A 23945-nucleotide genomic window follows, 5' to 3' on the forward strand; every position below is an offset into this window, starting at 1 on the left:
CGCTTCCCGCTTTCCCCTCTCGCCTTGGCCTAGTCTGGACTCAAGCCCGCAATAGCCCAGTATGTGGCACTGACTTCTGTCTTAGTTACTGTTGTGTTGCTGTGCGATCTTTTAATTGGGTAATTGCTTACAGTTTTGGATGGTTAGTCTATAATCACAGTGAGAAGCAGGCAGGCTTGCCATGGGGCATTTGAAGCCTCAAAGCCTACTGCCAGGAATGTCAGGCCTACTCCAACAAGGCCACACTTCCTAATCCTTCCTAAAAAGTTCACTTGCTGGGAACTAAGTATGCAAACAGTGATCATATGGACCATTCTCAATTAAACCACCACGAGAAGTATTCTGCTTCTTTGCTTGGTGACAAAAAAACAATTTAAAGGAGAACGGGTTTATTTTAGCTCAAAGGTCATTGCAGGGAAGTGATGGGGGATGTCCTTCTGTGTATATGTTTCCCTTATTGGTTGATGAATAAAACACCGATTGGCCAGTAGCCAGGCAGGAAGTATCGAGGAGAGGAGGAGAATGCTGGGGTATGAGGCAGAGGGAGGCAGACAGGAGATGCCACGTTGCCAAAGGAATAACAAGCCAGATTATGGGTAAGCCACAGCCTTGTGGAATATATAAATAGAAATGGGTTGATAATTAAGAGAGAGAGCTAGCCAGTAAGAAGCCTAAGCCATTGGCCAAACTGTTTATAAATTAAGTCTTTGTGTGTTTATTTGGGGCTAATCGGCTTCGAGACCAGGCGGAACAGAAACTCCGTCATCAGGGAAGTATCCAGTCACATCATATACATAGCTAAGAGCAGAGAGAAAGGAATGCATGAATGCCTATTGTTCAGTCTCTTTTCTCCACATCTATACAAGCAAGGGCATCAAACCAAGGAATAGTGCCACTCACTTTCAGCCGAGGGCTCCCCACATTAATTAAGGCATTGAGACACTCTCCTACAGACATGTCCACAGGCTAACCTCATCTAGAGACACTCTCAAGGGGGTTCTTTTCCCCAGGTGGTTCTACGTCATGTCAAGTTGACAATGAAAATGTCACCATCACAGATGCTATCTTACTTGGTCATATTGGAAACAGGGGCACCCATAGGATAATGATGATGAGGCATGAACTAAGAATTAAGAGGAAAACAGTAAGATAACTTCAGGCACAGTGAGCACCGTACCTTCCATGCCTTCTCAGATACCACCTTGCTTTCTGCTCTCTGAGGAGGGCCTCACCTGAGCTAGCTGGCCTTTCATGTGGCTCAGATATCAAGGCACTATGAAATTACAAGAGATCCGACTTCCTCACGGGCTGCCAAGGCCTAGATAATCAGTCAGGAAACTTGGAGCAATTAGCCTCTTCCTGACCCTGCTTCTTCCTGGAGCCACAAACATTAATGACTTAGATGTAAAAATCTCTCTAATAACTGTTTAACCTGGATCCTACGCAAGCAGCTCAAGAGCAAATTTCATTATAAAATGTTGATAAGGGCTTGTTGTAGACCCGGGGAACCAACTGGTCTTGGGCCAGGATAAACGTATCTCCCAGACCCCATCAGAGAAATTTCTTTGTGCTGTGGATGGCTAACAGAGAAACTCGGGACTGAAGAGATGGTTCAGTGCTTGAGAGCACTGATGCTCTTCCAAAGAACCTGGGTTCAATTCCCAGCACTCCGTGGTAGCTAACAACTGTCTGTAATTCCAAGATCTGACACAGGCAAAACACCAATGACCATATAATAAAAATAAACAAATAAAAAACATAGAAACTCAAAGCTGGTTTTAACAACAACTAAGGGTTGATTGCTTAGCCACAAATGGGGCATTAATAACATAACACCTCCCCAAGGCTTAGGGACCGTGGAGGAATATGGGAGTGACAATATTGCAAGAGTCAGAGGTCAAGGACAACTGGAGAATAGCAATGTCTTCTGAATCTTACTGCTGCACACCCAAACTCAGCAGCTGTGGTCGCTTGCACAAGAGCTGCACACAATAAAGCCAATCAGAATTCCAGCGTAGAGTGAGAAGGGGCTCATGAGCCTCTAAGGAGCTGTCAGTTTTCTTTAAGGGTGTGGCTCCTGGTGGGTGGACCACGCCCCAGTGGATGATCCCACACCCAGTAGTCCGTGGACAGTACACACTGAAGTTGATGAACTATTGAACACAAACGCAGTCGTGAGGATTAAGGAGGCCGGGTGGTTCTGAGAGAAGCTAGGGAATAAAGTGTGTGTGGGTAAATATATTCAAATACCTTGTAAGAAATTCTTGAAAAATAAAAGTATTTTTAACTAATTAAATCCAACCCTTAAAAAACTAAGCAGGTTTTGTGTGAACAAAGCACTTATTAATAATCTACATAAATAGAGCAAACCCTCTGATCTTTTTTTTTCTGTGATAAGGGTACCACTGAAGAAATTAGTAGACAAAAAAAAAAAGAATAACTGTGTGGATGATACACTCACGGAGAATTCAGACTTAACTTCAAGAAAAAGATGCTTGAAGCGACTTATGTAAGCAATGGAAGGGTTTTGATCTATTATTGGGTTGTGAAAACATAGAGGGCTCCAAACAGCATCATAAAAAGCAGAAGGACAGACTGGCAAACATCTGTGTGCACAGATGTCTTAGGGCTTGTATTGCTCGGGTAAAACGCCACGCATGACCAACGAAATCCCTAAATCAAGAGTTTAATTTGGCTTACCACTCCAGAGGGTCTGAGTATAGGACAGCAGAGCTAAGGCATAGTTGTAGGCAGCTAATAGTTCATATTTTGACCCACCATCAAGAGTCACAGAGCACACTAGGAATGGCTTGTGACTTTTGAAACCTCAAGCCCATTCCCAGTGACATACCTCCTCCAGCAAGGCCACACCACCTAATCCTTCCCGAACAGTTCCAACAACTGAGGACCAAGTTTTCAAACTTATGAAGCTCTCTCTCTCTCTCTCTCTCTCTCTCTCTCTCTCTCTCTCTCTCTCTCTCTCTCTCTCTCTCTCTCTGTGTGTGTGTGTGTGTGTGTGTGATTTTCATTCAAATCACCACAGAGGAAAAGTGTGAGTGATTTGGGGGAGGTTTTCTTAAATGTGTTTTAGAGTTTATGTGAGCATATATATATATATATATATGTATATATATACATATATATATATGAAGTAATATCCTAAATGGTGTGTGTATGTGTGTGTGTGTGTTTTACAAAAGCTGCAAAAACACTGATGTATTTAGTGACAACAGCACATTTTTAAAACATAAGCAAAGAAAGACATATTTTTAGAGAATGAGACAACTAAGTGAGTTGCCAAAGCGTGATTCTTGTTGAGAGTCCAAAACGTGTTGGCTTGCTCACTGCTGCTCTCTAGTGGGAAGGATGATCTGGGAACGCTGCAAAGATTATGTTTTCTGTGTGTCTCCTAAAGCTTAGAAATGTTGCTGGCATGCATTTTGGCCGCTCCCTCCCGTGCTGACCTGCTTGGCCAGTTCTTACATACTACCCACGATGGCATCTTTCTCATCTCTCCAGACCCGGGAAAATGGGAGAGCAGCAATGGGAACAGACCTAACGCTTGACTTGGAGTGTGGAGAAGATGCCATTCATTTCCCGTTGGCCCTTACTCTACAAGTGATGAAAGGCCCAAGTGTCAGGGAGACTATTGGGAAGAAGACTAGGGTGTCTTCTGGTCACTCTGTGCAATTGAAAAAGATTAAACCCCGAAAGAGTGTAGCACAAACTCCTTTCTGGCAAGGACCTTCCATTTTTCCAGGCTTGCTGCCCAAGCATAGAATAAGCCTGCCTCTTGCAGGTGTCTGTGTCACTTGGAGGGAGTCATCCCACGGCAGGGGACCAAGCTGGCTCAGTGTCAGAACAGATAGCCAGAGGATGGAGAGGGACTTCTATTCATTCCTTCTCCAACCCTCTCTCTCTCTTTTTTTTTTTTTGGTTTTTCGAGACAGGGTTTCTCTGTATTGTCTTGGAGGTTGTCCTGGAACTCGCTTTGTAGACCAGGCTGGCCTCGAACTCACAGAGATCCACCTGCCTCTGCCTCCCGAGTGCTGGGATTAAAGGCGTCCGCCACCAACGCCCGGCTCTCCAACCCTCTCTTAACAGCTAGATTCTTGCTTCCTAACACTTAATTTTTTTTTTTTTTTGCTTGTGGAGCAAAGATTTGAAACTGCACTCAAATTCACAGACAAGAAGTAAAAAATAATTTGGCTGATGGGATGGCTTAGTGGGTAAAAGCAAGTGCTGCCAAGCCCGAATAACTCTCACCCTCTGGAGGGCGAGGACGTGTGGTCACAGGCTTTGCAGGCTCTCCACAAGAGTACCAAGGAAGAGTCCATCTTCCAGTAGTCTGGCAGAGAGGGAGGTGTTAGATTCTATAATCATTTTGCTTTGCTTTTGTAATTTTTTTATTTGTTTGTTTAGTGTGGGAGTAGCAATGTCCCTGTCCACAAATAATACATACTTTTAAAAAATGTTTGAGGAAAGGGGTCAAGAAGGTGCTGGTGAAACCCACATAGACAGCTGACCTGACAAGGGGGAGCTCTTGGACCCCAGACTGATGGCTGAGAGGCCAGCAGGGGACTGATTCAGACCCCCTGAATGTAGGGTAGTGTCAGTGAGGAGGCCTTGGTACTCTCTGGGGCCTTGGGTAATAGATCCATGTTTACCATGGCGTACGAATGAACTTTGGGAGCTATTCCACATGGAGGGATGCTCTCTCAGCCTGGTTACATGGGGAAGGGCCTAGGTCCGGCCCTGGATGAAATGTCAGACGCTGGAGATCCCCCTTGGAGGGTCTCATCCTCCCTGGGGAATGGTGTGGGGATTTGGTGGGGGGCTGGGGGCTGATGGAGGGATAAGGGAGGAGGGGTGGGAGAGGGAGCTGGGATTGACATGTTGAAGAAAGTACGTTTTCCATTAAACTCCACGTGTGTTTTGTTGACTTTTGTGGTTCGAGTTTCATCGTCCACAGCTGCAGCAAAGCAACACTACTATCTTTCTATCTGGAACAACTTTATATTACTGTAATAGAGTACCCAAGATACATTTCTTTTCTTTTTCTTTTTTCTTTGTTTTTTGTTTTTCAAGATAGGGTTTCTTTGTGGCTTTGGAGGCTGTCCTGGAACTAGCTCTTGTACACTAGGTGGTCTCTAACTCACAGAGATCCACCTGCCTCTGCCTTAGGAGTGCTGGGATCAAAGGCGTGCGCCACCAATGCCCGGCTCCAAGATACATTTCTTATGAAGAGGAAAAAGCTGATTTAGTTAAGGTTTTAGAGGTTCAGGTGTGGGAAGTGCAGCCTCATGGTTTTTGGTCCCTGGTGATAGCAGCATATCATAATGGGAGCGATGTAAACATTCACCTCAATGCTGTGGCAGTGACAGGGCGTGGGAGACCCACAAACCCACACTGGGTTTCACAGTTCCCTTTGAGTCACACCCAGAAAGCTCTGAGGCTCTCCCAGGAGGTCTCACTTCTCAAAAGTCTATAGTAATTCTTAGTATCCCCGTCTGACTCCAACCTTTATACATGGACCCTTGAGGGACACTCATCCAAACTATACCATTTTATAACTTTAAAGATCATTTATATATGCATTATCGTTCACTTTTTATTTGTTCTAAAATCCATTTCATTTAGCTAATGAAGGATTTCCCCCCTTTCTTTTAAATAAATGAATCTGTTTTATGAATATGGGTGTTTTGTCTGTGTTCATCTGTGCACCACAGGTGTGGTGTTTCTGGAGGTTAGAAAGGGATATCTGTCCCCTGGAACTGACATTATAAATGGTTGTGAACCACCTTAAGGATCCTGAGAATTGAACTGTCTTCTGAGCTGTTGTCTGTTCAGCCCCCTCACATCAAGATTTTTCTCCATAGCCCAGGCTAGACATAGATGTTATGGTGGAAGCTTCACCCAGCCCCTGGCATCCATATACCCAAAGAGTCTAGATGGTGTGGTGGAGGTTCCACCCAAGCTCCCCACCCCATCTCCCTCCAAATCCTGCTGCATCTCAGAAAGTCCACCAAATGATGGCCCCTCCCCCAGAGATGCCCAAGACCACTCCCACAGGGTATTTAAAATGTCCCCCAGGCCTAGACCCTACCCTGGATGACATGACAGACTCTGGAGATCCACCATGGAGGGCCTCACCCTACCTGGGGATCGGAGTGGAGATTGGGTGGGGGCCTGGTGGGGAGGGATGGGGAGGAGGGGAGGGAGAGGGAGCTGGGATTGACATGTGAAACAAACCTGTTTCTAACTTAAATTAAAAAAAAAAAAAAGGAAGAGGAAAAAAAAATGTCCCCCAGAGAACAGACTCATAGTTTTCTGGGTGACTGGAAAGCCACCTGAAAGCGTTGTATCCATTAAATGTGGGCTTTCTCTAATTCGGTTTGCTTTGGTCTGATTTGGATTGCTGCATTGGCGGAGAGGCTTATCAGGGTGTAGAAACTTTTCAATGAACGCCAACCTTCTCACTTCCACTTTCCCTGTGCTGGGATCTTAGGCCTGTAACATTATCCCAGAAGGTTATTTTTTTTTTAAAGATTTATTTATTTGTTACATATACAGTGCTCTGTCTACATGCCAGAAGAGGGCACCATATTGAATTGTAGATGGCTGTGAGCCATCATGTGGTTGCTGGGAATTGAACTCAGGACCCCTGGAAGAGCAGTCAGTGCTCTTAACCTCTGAGCCATCTCTCCAGCCCCCGGAAGGTTATGTTTTTAAAGCATCTGATTTTTTCTTTTCTGGAAGCTCCATTTTTGTTTTTCCAAAGTTACTTCAGTATATTTTTATTATCGCTTGTACTTGCTCATATTTTATTGAAAGTTTTATTTCAGTTTGTATGTCCACTAATCTTACTATGCAAAGTCTCTGCAGGTATGCTATTGTGCCCTGGCTTTATTGCTGCTGGCTCTGCCTCCTCCTTTTTTCCTTATGGAGCAGGAGCTCAGCCGTGAGCGCGCTAGACAAGCACATTAGCCTTCAGCTGCAGCCCCAGCCCCCTGCTGGCTATTGCTCACTATTGCTCATGGTCTTTTGTCTCCGTATATGGCATATGATTCTCTTAAGCCATGCATTAATATATTTTACAGTTCTGAGGTCTGTGTATAAAGTAAGTGCCTCCAGATGGGCCAAGTTTACTTCTGCTAGGTGTTGAGGGTCGTCACCAAGCTGAGACCAATTTAACATAACTTTAGCCTTTCGTGTGTGCACTGAATACACACATGATCTGTGTGCTCATACATGTGGAGGGTACAGATCCGAATCAGGTGCCTTCCTTGTTTGCCCTTTACCTTATTTTTTTTTGAGGCAGCATTTGTTATTGCCCTCAGGCTAGCAGATCCCAGAGGTCCTCCCCTCTTCACCTGTTCAGTGCTGGGACTACGGACATCCATATGGGGATGTCTTTAGTTTTCATGTGGCCCTAAAGGTTGAACTCAGGTCCTCATGCTTGAACTTTTTTGACACATTTCCTGGAAGAAATCTCTCATCACCTGATGGGGGGTGTACTTTTATACGTATGCCTCTCTTATTGGTTGATGAATAAAATAAAGCTAGGCAGGAAGGATAGGCAGGGCTACCAGACCAGGAGAAGGCTAGGGAGAGGAAGGGGATAGAAAGGCGAAGAGACACCGTGTAGGGACCTGGAGGATAGGATGCACCAGGCATTCTCTGGTAAGATAAGGCCATGTAGAAATACATAGATTAGTAGTTATGGGTTAGTAATTAACAGAGAGCTAGCCAATAAGAAGTCCTAGCCATCAGCCAACAGTTTATAAGTTAATGTAAGTCTTTGTGTGTTTATTTGGGGCAAAGTGGCTGTGGGGCCAGGTGGGACAGAAACCGTCCATCTTCAATCACCCATTCACCTTATTGTATGATCAGAGCAACCCTATGCAAGATCTGTCTTTCATTGGTGGTGGAGCCTCTCTGGTTGTCAGCACTCAGGGAAGGTCTCCTAGAATTCTTTTGTGGGGGTCCCTAGCATTGAACTTGAAAGATGGCTCAAGACCAAAGTGTGTTTGAGTGTTGATGCCCCCTATATGATTCCTGATTTTTATTAGCTTTTACACCTAAGGATTTTTTTCTTGCCAACTTATAAGATGCTGAGGTCTTTCATTTAAATCAACTTATAGATTTTGGGTTGTTTTCAATGGAAAAGTTGTCAATACTCATGCTATCCTACCTTGGCTACTTGGTTACTTCAAAGTCTAATACATTTTTAAGCTGGGCATGGTAGCATATGCCCAGGACAAAGTAAGTTTGCCGATAGGAGTTCAAGGCCAGCCTCAGCTATACAGTTAGTTTGACAGGGCCAGCCTGGGCTAAACAAGAATCTCTCAATCCATTTCATTCCCATTCCTTTTCTCCCTCCCTCTCTCCTTCCCTCCTTTTCTCTTCTTCCTCCTCCTTATCTCCCACTTTTTTCTTTCTTTCATTTTTGGTGGCTCTAGGTATTAAATCCAGAACCTTGTGCAGGCTAGGCAAGTGCTTTGCTGCCATATCTCCAGCCTCTGAGGACCTGTTTCAAAAAACATAACAAAACTAATTTTAAAATATTACACACACACACACACACACACAGGTTTTTCGAGACAGGATTTCTCTGCATAGCTTTGGAGCCTGTCCTGGCATTCATTCTATAGACCAGGCTGGCTTTGAACTCACAGAGATCCACCTGCCTCTGCCTCCGGAGTGCTGGGATTGAAGGTATATGCCATCACTGCCTGGATTAAATATATTTTAACTTTTTATTTTATTTAAAAGATTTTATTTGGTGCCCCAAAAGAGGGTCCCAGATTTCATTACAGATAGCTGTGAGCACCAATATATATATATATATTTGCTGGGAATTGAACTCAGGACCTCTGGAAGAACAACCAGTACTCTTAACCTCCGAGCCATCTCTCCAGCTATTTTAATTAGTTTATTTTTATTTTATGTGCAATTGTGTTTTGCCACAGGTGTCGAGTCCCCTGGAACTGGAATTACAGACAGCTGTGAGCTGCCATGTGGGTGCTGAGAATTGAACCCAGGCATTCTTCAAGAGCAATCAGTGCTCCTAAACACCGAGCCATCTCTCCAGCCCCTAAAGTATATGTGAAAGTTGGAAAATTATCGTAAGCATGTTATATATTTGAAGATGTCAAAATGAAAGCCATCATCTTGTACAATTAACATATGCTCAATTTAAATTATGATATAGACATCTATTTATAAATAGATACAATGATGCCATATTGGTCACTGGCAATAAAGTTGTAGGCATTTTGGTCGGATGGGGTGGGACCGGTATTCTGGCACTTGGGAGTCACAGAATACTAAGTGTTACACACACTGTAGGAGCTAAGAGATGCAGCAGCCAGGGAGGAGTGTGTACCACAACTGGCCTACTCCTTTACTTTTGTCCCCTACTAGATCCAGCTTCCAGCTCCTATTTTGCAAACGCTTACAGATCTATCAATAGTTACTTAGAAGACAGGACATTTATACAGTATGTGTGTGGAAAGACCAGACCCCCCCCAAAAAAAGACTGGGCTTGGAGTGGAGAAAAGAGAAGGTTTGAATGTAGGAAAGGAGAATCTCCTTCCATTTCCCCGATCGCTCTGAGTAGTTGCAAAGGTCCCGAATAATACTGGGATATAGGGTGCCATTACGTGGCCATTTGGACTGATTATCTAAGGGGTATTTAGACCAAATTTGATTATAAAAGTGAGTAAGTTTAGGGCCCTTCAGTTCAGGTGTCAGATTAGAGGCTGGAGGTTTTCTAAGAGGCATCCCAAGGGGGAATGAGAGGGTATGGATGACACCGTTCCCATGGATGAGAAGGAAAAGATCACTGCAGCCTGTAGTCAAGGGCGTCCCCAGGACTCAGGGAGGACCACCAGAAGGGGACCAAGCCGTTCAGAGGGTCATCACCCAACTCAACGGGGATTAGGCTTAGCCCAGCTAAGCCAGAAGAGACTCGGAGCCTGGTACCAAGGCTTTTCTAGAGGCCAGAGGCGTAGACGGAAACCGAGCTCTAAGAGGGGTCTCATCCACAGGAAAGGGTCAGGAATGGAGTTGCAGAAGCCACAAGGGCCTAGAGGAGCCATGGGATGACAGCCAGCTCCAAGGGGAGATAGGAAAGAGGGTCTGGAGGGGGTGCAATGACCCGATTGGACCTAATGAAACCGCAGGATTGCAATTCCCAGGGGTGGTGGGTTGGGGTCAGGTGAAGAGGACCAGCCATAGCCTTCAGGACTGTGGCTGGGGGAACCTGGGCCTCTAAGAGTACCAGAGGAGTGCCAGACAATCAGTGGCCACTTCCTCGGTCTCAGGGAAACGTTTACAGGGACTGAAGGGGAAACTTACGCAGTTGTTGATGGTGGATGGAGTGTTGAGGGATTGGTGAGCTGCAAGGCGAGTCTGCTGCAGGCCAACTGGAGATGAGAGAGAGGGTCCCAGTGCGGCTCAGACTAGGAAGGGGAGCACAGGCACCAGGAGAGCCTATCCGAGTCACGGCACCAAATGAGGCATTTTGGTCCGATCGGGTGGAGCAGGTATTCTGGCATTCGGGAGTCACAGGATACTGAGTGTTACACAGCTCAGGTGGAAAGGTATCCTGGAGCTCGGGAGCCAAGGACCACCACAGGTTGCAATAAGCTTAGCAGCTCACAGTTCCGCCTTAGGGAAAGGCTTCCCAGGCATTTCGGCTCTGTTCCAGCAGGAGAGGGTCTTCCAGATGGGGATGTTCGCCCAGTGTAGCAGTTTTGCTCCAGCAGGAGAAGGTTTCCCGGGCGAAGTTGCTACAGTTCAGCTCTGCTCTCGGAGTGTAACAACTCTGCTCTGCCAGGGAAAGGTTTCCCCAGCAAAAGTGTTACAGCCCTGCTTGCTCTGCTCCAACGCAAAAGAAGATCTTCACCCAAAGCTCATCCAAGGGGTTTATTGGAAGGAAGAATCCAGGAGAGTGGCTGCCCTCTATCAGAGTGGCAGAGGACAGCCTGGTAGCATGAACAGCCACAAACTCAACAGACACAGGGTTTATATATGGCTTCCAGGGTGGGGATTGGTCAGATTTTAATGCTGAGCTCACATTGGCTAGAGCTCCTGCTCGAGGATTGGTTAGTTTTCTGCACAGGGTTAGGGTCACATTTAGCTTTGGTTTCAGGGCCAAATCTTTGGCTCTGCTCAGGGTGTGTTTCTTTGGCTGGACCCTTTTCCCTACAAAAGTCATAAAACACTGATGTATGAGCTCGTTACTATAAAATATTTTGAGCTCCTTATATGCAGAGCAAAATAGCTCTGTGTAGGACTACTAGCATCTGCTCGACTAGCAGGGCTTGAATTCTGTGTGATTCTCTTATTTCTCCTTTTACAATTTTCCATAATAACATATATGACTGGCTAAAATATTAAAATCTATTGAAATGTGCATTTGAAATGGTGCATTTTAATCCTTCACAGAAACGCTGAATCTCCACACAATTCTTTTTTTTTTTTATAATTTACCAGCTTTGGCACAAACCCACTTTGCGTGCATAGAAAAGCCTTAGTTTGTGTGTGTTTGTTCTGGCCTTCGAGAGAATTCAGTTGGGTAGAGACTTAGTTTTCCGTAGAGCTTTTTGAGTTCTGGAAATGCAAACCTTTTGCCAGGAAGAACGGCTGCAGCTCCTGGGACCCTTCAGTATGAGGAACTGAAATGGTTTTAGAGGCAGGAAATAGAGTTTACAATCTCCCCAGGACTATGCAGGGACTAGGCTAAGATCGTGTGGGTGTGTCCCCTGTCTGAAATCTCCACCTCTCCCCTCACTTACTTCCTTATAGGAAATTTAATTCCAGACGAAAAACAATTTCACAGCCTTCTCGAAACCTGTCTTGCCAATGGGTTTTCTGGGGATTGGTCAGGAAACTGAAATTTAGTGTGCAAGTAAAGATCTGAAGACACGCAGACCCTTTCCTGGGGAGATATCTGGTGGGGAGCATTGAAGCCAGAGCAACTACGCGTAAAAGCAGCTGCTGTAGGACAACGGAGTTTGGGAAAGCAGCCTATGTCTCCAGGGAAATTCCATTTGTATACATCATCCATTCCATTTGTATACAAAATGTGTACGGTCATCCAAGACAATTGCGTTTTTTTTTTCCCCAGAAAAACCTATAGTGGTGATTGTTGGGATAAAACGCCAAGGGCACTGTGAGGATTCCATGGCAGAGGAGGGTGACCGAAGCAGGCAGACAGAGCTTAGTGAGAAGTTTTATTAGAAAGGGGAGGGAAGGGGGAAGGAAAGAGAAAAGAGGTAAAGAGACACAAAGGACAGAAGAGAAGAGGGAGACAGGAAAAGTCTCAGGGGCAGCAGAAAAAGGGGAAGGAGAGTGTAAGTGGGCCGGGTCTGTCTTTTAAAGGGGTCCTTTGCACCTTCGTGCAGACTATGCAACCACAGAGCTGGAATGACCAGGGCACTGCCGGAGTGCTTTCTGACGGGGCAGGCCAGCATAGTGCCTGAGTCCTTACAGTGATAACCAGCAGTTTAATCACGTAAATATGTAAATCATCTTCCTTCAGATATAGGTTCAGGAAATTTCACAACCACGGCAACAGAATAATTTACTTTTCTAAGATGTGGGTGGTGCTTGACTCTGAAGTTGGAAGTTCCCGTGGTGTTACTAATGGGTGTTAATTGCACCCAGTAGCCTCATGGCTCTGGTACATGTGCCCGTTTCAGTCTTGGACTTGAACTCTCTTGGTTAAAAACCTGCAGAAGGAAACGTTTTTCCAGGCTTGTTCAATTCCATCGCCATAAGCTGTCATAAATTACTTCATTATCTCAAGTGCTGATGGATCAGACTTGGCAAGGGTGCTTCCTAAGAGGTTTGGAATGGGCTGGAGGTTTGCAAGCATTTCTTCCTTAGTTTAGGGTTGGGTCCCTGGACAAGATGCTTCTGGGCAAGGAATGCATCTAACCCTTAAAGGACCTGGGTCCTCCTTTGAGTTCTAAATGAAGTGTTTGTCTTGTTTGTGTCGTCAACCAGATTAATTATCTTGAAAGTTGACCGTATAATTGTTGAGGTCTTACTTTTTGGGAGTCTGCCACATGGTCATGAAATACTGATTTTTTTCTTTTTTATTTATATTTAGTTTTTTATTTTATTTTTGTTTTTTGAGATAGGGTTTCTCTGTGGCTTTGGAGGCTGCCCTGGAACTATCTTTTGTAGACCAGGCTGGTCTCGAACTCATAGAGATCCACCTGCCTCTGCCTCCCGAGTGCTAGGATCAAAGGCGTGTGCCACCAATGCCCGGCTAGATTTAGTTTTTGAAACGAGGTTTCACCATGTTACTTATGATGGCCTAGAAATCATGACACTCTTACCCCTACCTCCCAAGTGACTGGGGTTACTGGAATTCACCAGGCCCGATTAATTTCTGTTTGTTTTCATTTCCCCAAGCCCAATTGGGCAGACTCTGTGCTCTTCCTATAGGCACGTGTTTATGGGTAGGATCATTCTCAAGTGTTTATTTCATAAAGCTTCCAAGTAAAAGAGTCATCTCATAAAAATGCTCTCGTTATCACTCGGAAAAATATGTTTCCACAGGGAGCACACAGGATGATCTCATCTGCCTGAGAGTGACAGCTGACCAGGCAGGCCATTGTTCTCTTGAGAGCTCGCCTTCTTACCCCAAGGCCCAAGGCCTCTCTAGTATCTGCAGCTGGTTAATAACACTGCAAGTGAGTGGAGGCAGCTGACCTTTTTCCTTGACATCTTCCAGGTCTGTACTGGTTGGTCATGTTCACTATCTGAGAGGGCCAGGCAAATATCATGACGGCCCCCAATACCTCAGTTAAGAACTACGTTTCACTTCCCAACAAAGGACAGTCATTAATGCCCCTGATACCGACTGGTACATCTGGACCAGCACATCTCTCCCCTCCCACAGGTGATGACCAAATGAGGACAAAGCCTGGGACTTGTCCAGACCTGCCCAAGAATGGAAAAACTATAGCTTTAGCCCACCTCTGCTAGCCCTAACCAATTAGAAATGTACTGATATGATTGACACTTGTGTAAGCCAATCCTGAGTAGAATGGTCACACTGCTTTTAAAATTCCTAGACTGTCTTTAAAAGGGGCTTACACATCCCTCTCGAGGTCGTCGCCATTTTGTACAGGTGGGTGTAACCCCACATGCATGGGGTCTAATAAAAATGTTCTTGCTGGTTGCATAGTGACTGGTGGTTTTTGAGGGACTTCTCCAAGACCCAGCACTATCCTGATAGTCACTGTTCCCTTACTCCAAAGAAGGTGGCATTTGTGGTTCTCTTTACTCTGACAAGGTTCCCAGCTGTCTGCCTCGTGCTTCCCGGGACCATCCTGGGCAACAGCAGCTTGTGTCTGTCCCCAATCCCTGTCTTACTCTTCTTTCCAGCTAAATGGTGTTGTTTCTCTGTTATATTTTCCGTTTGCCCCCACCACGGCTAAACTCCACATAGGAGGGGCCTCTCTACTCCCTGTCCCTGAGGGTCAGAATCTCAGTTGGTAGGGCTGAGGTGGTAAATGAATGTTTGTTAGCAGAAGGAGTGTCTCAATAAGCAAGCTGTTTCTGAACCCCGTGTCACCTGCATTTTTAGACAGCCAAATGTGTCGCCCATAGGGTAGATGGCTCATACCCGAAGACAGCCACACTCGGCACAGCTGTCTGAATTTATTCAAATTAATGTGGCAAACGCTTTTTGAAGGCCTGCGCTGGAGTTGACAATGCCTTGTCTGCTTCCCCGAAGAAGGCTTATAATAGATGATATACGGAAGATGACAAAGTGAATTGACCTCATCCAACTGGCACTTTCTCCCCTGGTTCCTGTTGAAAAAATCTGAAGTTGACAAGCCTTTTGTGAAGCCCTACTATGAGTCATGTGCTATGCCACTGGCAATCTCTGCTGACATACGCTATTACAGTGTTCTATCTTCTACCTTTAAAGATTGACAAATCTAATATGCATGGGGGGAGAAACAACTTGTGGGAAAAGGGTTTATTTTGGCTTACATGTCCTCGTTACAGTACATTATGAAGGAAAGTCGGGGAAGAACTTAAGGCAGGAACTGGAGTAAAACCACAAGAAATGCTCCTCATGGCTTGCTCGGCCTGCTTGTTTGCTTGCTTGATATTTTTAAGTTATTTTTTTATCATTTAAAATAAAAATTAAACTGATTTCCCCTCACCTAGCAGGTATACATATCAGTTCTATTGTTAACCTTTACCCTAGTGGCTAGGTTTATATTCATTCGTTCGTTTTTCTAAGAATATAACAAAATACAATATAATGGGATAAAACAAGAACTATCACATTGAAGTCAGATAGACAAAGCAACAGAAGTAACAGAGCCCACAAAAAGGCACAGAGTCAGAGACCCACTTATTCATAAACATGCGGAAATCCCAGGAAAACCCTCACCTGGCCTGGCGGTGGTTGGACACTCATTTAATCCCAGCACTGGGGAGGCAGAGGCAGGTGGATCTTTGTGGGTTCCAGGCCAGCCTGGTCTATAGAGCTAGTTCTGGGATAGTCAGGGCTGTGACACAAAGAAACCCTGTCTCAAACAAAACAAAACAAAACCCACTCACCTGCAAGCAATAACGTATTCACACAAAGGGCCTGGGGCAGACCTGTGCGAGCAAACATGGCTGCTTCAGCTTCTGAGTTTAAACGAACTTTGCTCATGGCGACTTCGAGGGCCTTGCTTTCCTGGTGTCGTCCATCCCCCGCCCCTGGCTCTTATGTTCTTTCTACACTGATCTGAGGGGAGGAATTTGATGGAGACATCCCACTTAGGGCCTATTGTTCCAAGGTCTCTCACTCTCTGAATAACGTCTGGCTGTGGTTCTCTGAATTTATTCTCATCTTCCGCAGAATGAAACTTCTCTGGAAATGTCTGAACAAGGCACTGTTCATATTTGTCTCTCTAGAACTGAGATACCTCATTCAGGTTGACTTTTTTTTGTCTAGTTCCATCCATTTACATGCATGAGCTGCCACTTGTTTTGTTGACCGTAGTCATTCTGACAGGTGTGAGATGAAATCTCAAAGTCGTTTTGATTTTCAGTTCCTTGATGCTAAGGATGCTGAATGTTTTGTGAAGTGTTTCTCAGTCATTTGTGTTTCTTCTATTGAGGATTCACTGTTTAGCTCTGTACCCCGTTTTTAATTGGATTATTTGTTTTCTTGATACCTCATTCCTGAGTCATGTATTTTGGATATTAGCCCTATATTGGATGTGTAATTGCTAAAAATCTTTTCCCATTCTCCAGTCTGTCTGCTTTCTTATACAATGCGAGACTACCTGCCATGGAAGGAATTGCCTCCTGTGGAATGAGGCCACCTACATCAACCATTAATCAAGAAAGAGCCAATCTAGTGGGGACATTTTCTCAATGGAGGTTCCCTCTTCCAAAATGACCATACCCTGTGTCAAATTGACAAAAACAAACAAACAAACAACACAAAAAACTAGTCAGTGCATGCATGTTATTTAGAAATACAGAGATTTGAAAATGTCAGAAGAAATAGAGGAGTAAAAGACATTATTTCAGCAGAGCAAGATCATGTTATTTACACCTTACACAATTCAGTATTACTGACTTTAACAATTGAACACGTGAATTGAACGCTTGCAGATAGGGTTTCATGTAGCCCAGACTGGTCTCAAACTTGTTGTGTAGGCAAGAATAACTTGCAACTGATCTTATTTCTGTCTCCCAAAGGCTGGGATTGCAGATGTGTGTCAGCTTGCCCAAATTATTTGGTGTTAAGGATTGGACCCAGGTCTTTATACATGCTATGTAAGCTCTCTACAAACAGAGCAACGTCCCCAGCCCCAAATTATTTTAACAAGATAATAACCAAATACGCAAAAATGAGCCAAATGAGCTCTTCTAGTATGACTAAAGTCAAAAGCTCTAAGTAAGGCCCTCCTTCCTATTGCAAAGAACCTTGCTTTTAGGTATATAGCATTGATCTAGCTACCACAGGCTCTTTTGGGAGATTTGGACAGGGTAGCTAATTCACTGTAAAATGAAGGGGAGTTGGCACATGTATAATTGCAGGCCTGCTCTAGCACAATTGTGCTATGAATAGAACCTTTTATGTAACATGCACCCCCTGACGGCCTGCTGTCACACATGAAAAGCTTGGCTGCTATTAACGTCGTGACTTTGATCTGGGCCACAGGGTTGAAAAGATGAAGAATGTCTTAATCACTTGTTCAAGAGGATGAATGGCGATTGTAAGCAGAGGACTGTCGTAGCACAGGACAGAATGAGTCAGCATCAGTTGGACCTCTGGAGTGATTCTAATCTTGCAGACCTAATATATTAAGCAAGAATAATGAACTTGAACTTGAATGCTTCTTGTAAAGCAAAGCCCAGTAAAAACATGGAAGGTATCATTCATGTTATTTGGGAGGGGTCAGCACATCACAATAATACAAGCTCAGACCCAGGGATTAGGACAGTTCAGTCTGGTGCTGACTTTCTGTTGACACTCTGGGTGAACTTGGGCAAGCTTCCTTACACCCTTGGTGCTCCTCGGGATTGCTCAATTAAAAGCAGCCTTCTTTGAAGTTCTCCTGTTGGCAGGGAAAGAAATTCAATCTGGAGTATGGAGGGCTGCTCCTATTAGAGACAGGATCTCCAGAAAGGGAAAGACAGGTGCTTGGGAGAGCTGGGCAAGGCTGTTATTCAAGACATTGAACAACCAGCTCACCACAGGGGCAGCTTAATCAGAATGCCTGAAGCTCAACCTGAGTAGGGATCTGGAGGCCCAGCTCGATTACTGGGACAAGGGAAGATCATGATCACGATTCCAGGAAGGTAGTGGAGAGGTCATTTGGGGCAGCGGAGCAGCTGTCACTCAGCAACCACATGGGAACATTTCACTATCTCAGCATGCAGGAAGTCGCAATGGTAAACTCCTGCTGGAAGCTGGAGTTACATCTGGGTACAAGGTTATTGTTCCTTCAGGCCTCAAAGTTTGGATTGTGTCGTGAGATCTGGTTTGTAATCTACCAAATAAAGCTTGCCTGAAGATTGGAGTGCAGAGCTAAGCCACTAGTTAGCCACAGACCTAGTTAAGACCTAAGACACCAGTTAGACACACACACACACACACACACACACACACACACACACACACACACTAAACCACTAGTTAGCCAGACACCTGAAGTCACTAGCTAGCCGTAGAGGACAGGCAGTGGCGGTGTACAGCTTTACTCCCAGCACTCGGGAGGCAGAGGCAGAACTCTGTGAGTTCAAGGACACCCTGGGCTACATGAGAGTAAAACAGTCTAAAATAGAAACAGAGCTCATGCCTTTAATCCCAGCACTAGAAAGAATATAAGGCAGGACCTCAGAGTAGTCTCAGGACAGTCTGAGGTTTGGTGGAGAGCATTGCAGTCTACAGTCACTCTGAGGAATGGATTGCCTTCTTTGGCCTGAGCTTTGGTAGAGGTAAGAACTCTCCAGTGGCTTGGCTGCTTTGCTTTTGTAATCTTCAGTTTGAGCCCAATATCCGTCTCTGGGTTTCTATTATTTGTGCTACAGGTTTCAATGGGGGCAAAAAAAATGTATCATGGCCAGCAAGCACCTCCTAGGCTGAACCATGTCCCCAGATCTTCGTATAAAAAGCTTAATAAAAACTGTTGTTCATACTTCTTTTAGATGGATATTTATACACACATTTCATATCTTGTGATCTTCAATCTTCCACCCTCAACAAGTGGTAGTTAAATAATCCACCCTTTCTGGTCTCTTCCCTACAAGTCTGTGCCAACTCAAAACTACCTCCCCCAAGAGAATTAGAAGAAAGGTTTACAGTGGTCATCAGCACCATGATACATTATTAAAATGGGATCGTAATAGACGTTTGGGGAGGAAAGGACATCTAGCCAAGGAACAAATACTTCTTGAGTCGATGCTCCTGTTTGTCTAAGGTCTGTTTCCAGTTCTCCAACCCGGTGCAGACACCAGGTGGCGCTCTCGCCCCGGCAGTCCAGTTTGCGGGTCCTCAGCTCTGACGCGGTCTACTGAAAACTGTAGCCTCCCGGGATCCCGGAGAATTATGCTCTCTAAAAGGCAGAGGCAATTTCGTGCAGCAGCCGCCTCGCCAGTTGAAGGCAAGGCTGATCCCCGACCCACGGTCTTAGGGAGGAGGCTATAGCCGCCTTTCCGCTCCAATGTGAAGTTCAGAAACTAGGCAGAGGTCTCAGAAGCCACCTTGAAAGGTGTCAAGCATCCCGTGTGTGCTCCCAGCAGGGCATTTGGGAAGCAGCTGGGGAATTCATGAGAGTACTCCTTACTTTCCTCTACCCCCTACGCTGGGAAGTGTTTTGTTTTGGTCTTTTGTCGCAAAGTATGGCCTTGCTAAATGGTACACATGTATGCAGTGCCCGCTCCCCATTTGAGCCAACAACAGTTTCTGGGCTCAGGTCCCTAGACACCCAGGGCTCTGGAACTTCTGTTCTTGTCTCAGGTCAGAACTTCTCAAAGGGCGTGCCCTGCATGGACTAGGGCCTTCAGGGTTTTGGCATGGGTTGGGTCCCTGAGATCCTCCCAAACCTAGCGACTATAATATCTGTGCATGGGGAAATCTGTAGGTCCAACCGCACGAAACTGTCCATATGTGCTTTTTGCGACCAAGAAAACCCTGCGATTTAACATTCCTCCAGCTGATTCCCCTGAACATAAAAGTCAACCCATGGCAGCCTTGCTATGCTGGCCCCTTGAACCTGAGCAAGGGGCAGGAGACCCTCTGAAGGGCGACAAGGTTCTTCTCTGGAGATGGGATCTTTTGGAACTTGGGATGAAATCAGGAGTGCCAGAGATCTCTCAAAGTGACCTGGGGCTCTGGTTTAGGATCTGGCGGCACAGGCCACTTGCAGGGGACCAAGTGGCTGATCGCCCATGTTCTGAACCGAACCCGGCTGCCACGCACGCACACCTGGGTCGGCTGCCAGGCCTGGAGGTGGGGGGAACTTGGGAGGCGTGGGGCGGGCGGGCTCCTCTGCAACTTGCGCGGGGCGGGGATGCTGGCGAGGAGGAGGAGGGAAAGTGGGGGTCTGTCTCCCCCACCTCCCGCCCCCGAGGCCACCTTCGGCTTTATAATTGGCTCGCTCAGAGGTTCCTTTCTTCTTATCTGATCCTGGGCGATAGGAGGGGAAGCTCTTTGGGGGAGGAGGAGGCAGGGAGAGGGACAAGGAGAGGACGGAGTGAGCGACAGGAAAGAGAAGCTAATTAAGAAAGGGTACTCCGAGGGAAGCGAGCCAGGGCAGTGGTCCCTAAGAATCAACCGGCGGCAAACCTTCCCTAGGCGCCAAGAGGTCCCCAACTTGGGCTGGAAAGTTGCCCCGCACAGGTCAGTGGGTCTTTTCTCTACTCTTTGGTTCGGCTTTGCAGAAGTCCATAGATGGAGAAAGAAAGCCAGAGAGAGCGCGAGCACCTGCAGACCGAACGCGGTTTCCAGGACGGTCCACCAAGCGTCTGCCCGCGGGATGGCCTGGCGACCTTAGGAGTGAGATAGGAGATCGCGCGCACAGTTGGTGCCTCCTCTCTGGGGACCACAGGGCAGAGAGATGGCAGGCTCTGAGGTGTGCCGACAGCGAAGCAGCCCTTCGCTTCTCTCTGGGGTATCTCCCGATGGTGTCTGGGTGCGGTGGGCGCCGGACAGGAACTATCTGCCTTTGGCTGCTCTCCAGTGGCGGCTCCAGTAAGTTCTTTTGGTAGGGTCTTAGGGATTTGTTTGGAAGCTCTGCGTGTAGACCATAGAGCACAACGCTGTTTTGATTCTGTCTGCTGGTGGCTTGGGAGACTTGTCCGCAGAGACGACTCTCACCCAGGCGTTCAAAGTGCTGCTGCGGACCCGGCTCTGAACGCGAAGGGGAGCAGCCAGGCAGAGCTCCTAGAGGGTGGAGCGCTACCACGCTCCCCGTGTTGCTAAGTTGAGAGGAGCCACTGGGCTAAGATGCTGCGGAACCCTCTTCACTTAATTTCCCTTACATCTTTCCGAACTCCTCTTTACTTTCAGTCTCCTTGCACGCCGCCTCTGGACATTCGAGGCATCAGCAGAAGCTGGGCTTTGCCCTACACTGTGTGTAGGCAGGGGCAGGGCGAGGGTAGCTCGTTAGAGTAACCTTAGTTACCGGCCAAGGTTTGGAGTTACGCAGACTTGGTGCTGAGTTCCTGCCTGCTCCTTGGGAAGCTAGTCCTGCCCTGGAGAGCACAGGGTTATTTAACCTAAGTCCAGGAGAGTTTCCAACGCTCCTGTAGACACTTGCTTACAGAGGACTGGACCCTTCCCCCTTTCAAGCATCCCGCCCCCAGGCTATACGGAAAATGCCTTCTAGAAGGAAGATTTATTTAGGCAGGGTCTTATGCAGTCTAGGCTGGTCTAAAACTTTCTTCGTAACTGAGGAAGGCCTTGAGCTCCCATTCCTCCGGGTCTCCACCTCTCAAGAGCTGGGGTTACAGGATACCTGGAGTTCCTGACTGGTAGCGGCTGTAGCCGTGGAGTGGAGACCGGAGGAAGCGAAGTAGGAGACAGTCTTCTGTTGCATCACTGTAAGGAGAAATGAAAACGAGTTTTCTCAATCCTCATTTGCTGGAGGCCCTGGAATGCAACTTTTACCAAGGGCCAAGAGGGGCGCTTCTTTAGAGGGTCGTGTAACAAGCAGGCTCAGGGTGGTTGGAATGAGGAGACTGGGTGTTCTGTCGCTGATGAAGGATTTCAGCTCTGTAGGTAGCCTCACTGTTACATTAGAGATGGGTGGGTGGACGGATGGACAGATGGATGGATGGACGGATAGATGGACGAGATTTAGATCTGAGGTTAAGGGAATAACACGAATGGGCTTTGGTTGAAGCTGGGCTCAATGCCATATTCTAGAGTAAGTTTCTTTGGTGGGTTTTTGTTTGTTTTGCTTTGTTATTTGTTTTATTGGGACAGATTGTTACCCTTTAGCTGTGACTGGCCTGAAACTTGTCATGTAGTCCAGACTGGCTAGGAATTCCAGGACCGTCCTGCCTTAGTCCCGTAAGTGCTGGAATTACAGGCTTGTACCACCATGTCTGGTTCCTTCTTTGTGTATTTAACAGTTTACTTGACAATAATTTCACACAGGATACAACCCACACATTTAGAATGCATAATTCAAAGACTTTTAGTATTTTTAGAGTGGGCAGTCAATATCACAAACCGAGAATGATTTTGGGTGCCTGAAGACAGGGCCTAGTAGTTAAGGGCACCCATTGTTCTTCTAGAGGGTCTGGGTTTGGCCCCCAGCAGGGACATCTGGTGGCTCACAACCACCTGTAACTGCAACTCCAGGGGATCTGACGGCCTCTTCTGGTCTCCATGGGCACTTGCACGCAACACACACACACACACACACACACACACACACACACACACACACCATAACACATATCCCCATACCACATGCACACTTACACACATGCACATACATGCACATTTCCAACACGCCACTACACACTCAGGAATATGCACACACACACATTCCCTCTCCCACATGTCCCCCATGTCCCCACACATCCCCTTATACCTACACATGCACATTCCCAGCACACTACATACATACACACTCACACAGAAGCACACACCCACATCCACACATTCCCCTACCATCCACACATCCACACACACACCACATCCCCCGACACACAGACATACACATATTTTAAAACATTCTAGAAAGAAATAGAATGCATTTAGTATTTCCAAAAGAAGATCTACACCTATGGACAGTAAATTCCCAAATCTTTCTGTCACTCTGTCTCTGGGGTTTCATATAAATGAAACAAATGATCTAGGCCCCTTTGTTGATTGACTTTTTTCATCTACTAAGATATGTTTAGGTTTTATCCATGGCACATAGGGTATCCTTTTAGTCTCTCAGTAAACACTGGACACCCTCTCCTTCTGCTTGAGGAGCTCTGAACGGGCAGTCCCAAATCTCCATCGCAGCCCTGACCTCCTACAGGTCCCTTGGAAAGGACAGGAACCACCCTTGTGAGGCCTCTTAATAATTAATTCTCTGGGCAGTGTTCCTTGGAACCTGTCAGTGTTCCTGGAGTAGTTTTGGATGGCTCCCAGGCTTCAGGATGGATGGGAGGAGCCCTTTGGCCCTGATCCTGGTGCTCCCACAGCTCAGCTGAGGATTTCAGGGAAGGCTTTAGCCTTCCCTGCTTTTTCAGAACCCTCGGGGGCTGGCCTCCAGGACAGACTGAGCAAACTAGAGTGACTAACACGCAAGCCTGGGACGGCCCTAACTTACTAGAAAGACCCCGTATCGTGCATTCTCTTCAGCATTTACTTCCCACTGTCCCCAACTAAGACACAAAGATCTTTTTTCTTTTCTTCGAGGCTGGTTGTAGTTGACATTCTCTGCAAAGATGTGACTTCAGCTACGTTGGAGTCACTCTCAATCAAATTCAGCCAAATGAGCGCTGTTTTCCTGGAACACAGAGCAGAACTGACAATTTCTTTAAGTCATCTTGAATTGCTGCACGCTGGGGCTCTGCTGCATGTGAGCACCACTGAGCTAACACGCCATCTGTGATTATGGTATCGATACAGGACACGCTGGATGATCACCCGAGGGACTGGCAGCAGAGGCGCGGGGTGCGGGGGTTAAGGGGGTGCAGGGGTTAAGGGGGTGCGGCAGGAAGCAAGTTTAAAGGGAAGTGACAAAAGTTTACTTTGTCTCAGAAAATATGTCCCTGATAGTGATGGATGTCAAGGAAGCAATCACTCTCTTTTCTCCTTATATGTAAATAAATAGTGGCAGGGGCCCAGTTACTCTTTTATACATTAAACTTGGAGTGTAGGCTGCTTCTTGTTCTCATGGGAATAACGGTGTGTGTGTGTGTGTGTGTGTGTGTGTGTGAGAGAGAGA

At 46.3% G+C, this 23945-nt stretch overlaps 1 protein-coding gene across 3 annotated transcripts in view; it reads left to right on the forward strand.

The window, feature by feature from the left end:
• Positions 1-20168: 20168 nt before the first annotated feature.
• The window catches only part of Col14a1 (collagen type XIV alpha 1 chain), a 196317-nt gene continuing 192540 nt past the window's right edge, over positions 20169-23945 (forward strand). Inside the window, exon 1 of one of the 3 annotated variants that reach the window (XM_040730425.1) lies at positions 20169-20389. The gene's annotated coding sequence lies outside the window, so the exon portion shown is untranslated. The remainder of the gene's footprint in view (positions 20390-23945) is intronic. The other 2 variants (XM_040730423.1, XM_040730424.1) reach the window with 2 other exon arrangements.

The sequence above is a fragment of the Mesocricetus auratus genome, unplaced genomic scaffold, assembly GCF_017639785.1.
Source record: "Mesocricetus auratus isolate SY011 unplaced genomic scaffold, BCM_Maur_2.0 Super-Scaffold_100023, whole genome shotgun sequence".
In the NCBI taxonomy this organism is placed as follows: Eukaryota; Metazoa; Chordata; class Mammalia; order Rodentia; family Cricetidae; genus Mesocricetus; species Mesocricetus auratus.